The sequence below is a fragment of the Schistocerca nitens genome, chromosome 3, assembly GCF_023898315.1.
Source record: "Schistocerca nitens isolate TAMUIC-IGC-003100 chromosome 3, iqSchNite1.1, whole genome shotgun sequence".
In the NCBI taxonomy this organism is placed as follows: domain Eukaryota; kingdom Metazoa; phylum Arthropoda; class Insecta; order Orthoptera; family Acrididae; genus Schistocerca; species Schistocerca nitens.
In genome coordinates this window covers 164,328,392-164,331,710 of record NC_064616.1, presented here as the reverse complement: position 1 = coordinate 164,331,710, position 3,319 = coordinate 164,328,392, and the positions used below count along the sequence as shown (strand labels likewise).

The following is a 3,319-nucleotide window of genomic DNA, read 5'->3' as shown; positions in this document are numbered from 1 at the left end:
ATAGAATTAAGATAGAGTTACTCCTATCTACTCACCGAGCGAAGTGCCACAGTGTTTAACACGCTGGACTTGTATTCTGGAGACCACGGTTCAAATCCCAGTCCAGCCATCCGGATTTCGGTTTTCTTTTATTTCCCTAAATCGCTTAAGCAAAACGCCGGGATGGTTCCTTTGAAAGGGCAGAGCCGATTCTATTCCCCAATACTAGCTCGTGTTCCGTCTCTAATGACCTCACCATCGATGCCACGTTAACCCTAATCTTCCGTCGTAGCTAGTTTGTGCGGTTGCAGTGAAATGTTAACCAACTGCATATGCTATTTGCCAACGGCCTTGCCGCAGTGGCAACACCGGTTCCCGTCAGGTCACCGAAGTTAAGCGCGTTCGGGCTGGGCTAGCACTTGGATGGGTGACCATCCGGTGTGCCGAGCGCTGTTGGCAAGCGGGGTGCACTCAGCCCTTGTGAGGCAAACTGAGGAGCTACTTGATTGAGAAGTACTGGCTCTGGTCTCGGAAACTGACATACAGCCGGGAGAGCGGTGTGTTGACCACACGCCCCTCCATATCCGCATGCAGTGACGCATATGAGCTGAGGATGACACGGCTGCCGGTCAGTACCGTTGGGCCTTGATGGCATGTTCTGAAGGAGATTTTGTATGCTAGCATGTGGTACACTTCAGCGCCTGTTGCGCGACGCCTTCACGGTACTGGAATTTTCGTGGCTAGCAGTGTTTTTCACTTAACGGTAAATGGGAATGAGCATGAATCAAGAATTTCATTCAGTGACCTAACTGATAGGTAACGTATTATTCAATGGGTTTCTCAGCTTTTTTTGGATGATTTCCGCCTACAACATACAAATTTTTATGGAGCATACATCCGTTTCCACAAGTCAAGGAAAAATCTTAACAAGAACCGTAACAAAAAAGTTATATGACGAATATCCCGAAATTTAGTCAAAGGTTATAACACCCAAAACGATACAAATAAAACGCGGGTCTGGGACTGGAACTCGGATATCTACCATTCGCCAATCCTGTGTTACCACCCCTCATTTAAAGGATGTAATGAAGAGTTCGATTCAACAATAGCCTTGATGATCTCACAGATATCACATACGCTGAGGAGCAAACAAGGGGATTAGCATTTCTGTTCCAATACAGCAGGTAGTGATAATACGGTCTCTGCACAGCAATACAACTGAAATCTATGGGACACTCAGAGAGTGACTGTCCTCATAACTCAGTGAAGTATTCCGTGATAGTGGCACTAAGACATCACGGTGAGTAGTTAGGGGCTAAGGGATTGGGGATAGCAGGGGGTGTGAGCCCTAGAAAAGTGTTTTACTACTCGTTGCCGTTTCGGATTTGGTATAGCCTCCCATATTTCTGGATTGCAGAGCACAACATCTGGCGCGTTATGGGGGCAGGGTGAGAGAGGGGGGGAGGAGGCGGGGAAGTTGCACGATGACATCAGTTTAACTTGCAATTCGAGTAACAGTGGAAGCTACACATTTCCACACGCACCAATTTTTGCTATAGACGAAGGTCATATTAAGTCACAGGAAAAAAATCTATGCCAACTGGCAATCGAATAGTTCATTCCGTCATTGAGAGTTAGGTGGTTGCTCACTAGACTAGTAGGATACACTTTTTCCATGCCCCCTTACTCAGGTGAAATACTGTTCCGTCTGCTTCAAGTTAACTTCTGTAAAAATAATTAACCTCAAAATAACAAAAAAGTGGGAAAGAAGCCGTAAATAATAAGATGTATGAAACCATCACATTTGACTTGTTGGACTCGGTTGTTAAAGTTGGGAAAGCCTTAACAACTTTTGAACGGTGTTCTTCAAAGTATACAGGGTGATTCCGTGATGATGATACAAACTTTCAGGGATGGCAGGTAAGAGTAAACGCATCAGTTTGATGTAATGGAACCTGATGCGGAAAACAGCGAGTAGAAAGTTATAAGCGAAAATCGTACTGATACCTCTGACAGGGGTACTAGTAGGACACACTTTTTCCCAGCCTCCTCATTCAGGTGAAATACTGTTTCGTCTCCAAGCTAACTTAACTACACATGTACCGGTATTGTCGTTGCTAAGACTGTAGGATCAAAACAAGAAAAAATGTCGGGTAAGCATAGGCTCTAAAAAGCTTACCTTAAGAACACTAATTCACCTTCAGTAGTGTGAAACACATGTCCTCTACTGCAAGTTCTTTGGTTTCCACATTTTTAGCTGTGGTAGTATCGACAAAAATAAGAAAAACGCCCAAAAAATATGGACTCTGAAATGTAGAGCTATTGGTACTTGTTCAGCGGAAAAAATAAGTTTAACAGTACAGAAGATAAAAAAGTGTACGTAGCCCTCAAAGTAGGCATTTTATAGCCCATGATAACTACACATTTTTTAGTTATATCGGTCCTTACTACCATCTCTAAAATTTCCCTGCCCTATAATCTTAGTAACAACAGTACCGGTACATGTACTCCATTGTCGGAGGTATCAGAACGATTTTCTCTTATAATTTTCGACTCAGTCGTTTCCCGACCTGGGTCTCTTATCCCAGATTGATACATTGACCCTTCCCCATCAACCCCGAAAGTTTGTAACATCACCACTAACTCAACCTGTAGATAGTATTTCCACTAAAGCGAAGTTATTGGTTTGGGAACAGAGTCTAGTATGATCGATGTTGACACATAATTGTGTACTCCGTGGGATATTTTTGTTCACATATATCAGAGTGTACGCAGAAAGCTAGCATTTAGAAACTCAAAAATCGTCCATAAGGTATGAAAAACTACTTTGCTTGATCCCATTTGCGAAACTTGGTGGAACTTTCTTTATGGTCTTTTTTTTGTTTTCTACGACTCTACAACCCCTGGGAAGAAAAGGTTAATAATAACTCTATGAATCCATTTTAGATGACCATGTTCAGGCAATGAAACAAGCTTTGATTCCGGCAGGAGATTACTACATTGTTCAAGATGATAATGCTTCCCTTCAAATAGTTGGAAATATCCATGATTTATTTGGTGAGTATGAAACCAGAGGGTCTCCTTCGCTTCACAATAGCCATATTCAAACGTCGCTGAGTGATTGTGGTCTGCACTAAAAAAAATTAAGGGCATGTTCTCTTTCACGAATATTTCTGCAGAAACTTGAACAATTTGCTTACAAGAAGTGGTATAAAAGCCTAGTGACCACTATTTTAACCTCCATCCAACTGCACGACGCTATTCTGGAATGGATGACAATTTTATTTGATTTTCACGAAGGTCCAAGAAAAACTAGGTGTCTCCTGCGAATACCAGCGAG

The 3,319-nt window shown here is 42.6% G+C and overlaps 1 pseudogene; it reads left to right on the top strand.

Annotated features, from left to right (window-relative positions):
* Positions 1–320: 320 nt before the first annotated feature.
* LOC126250176 (5S ribosomal RNA) lies at positions 321–438 on the top strand (annotated as a pseudogene).
* Positions 439–3,319: the final 2,881 nt, after the last annotated feature.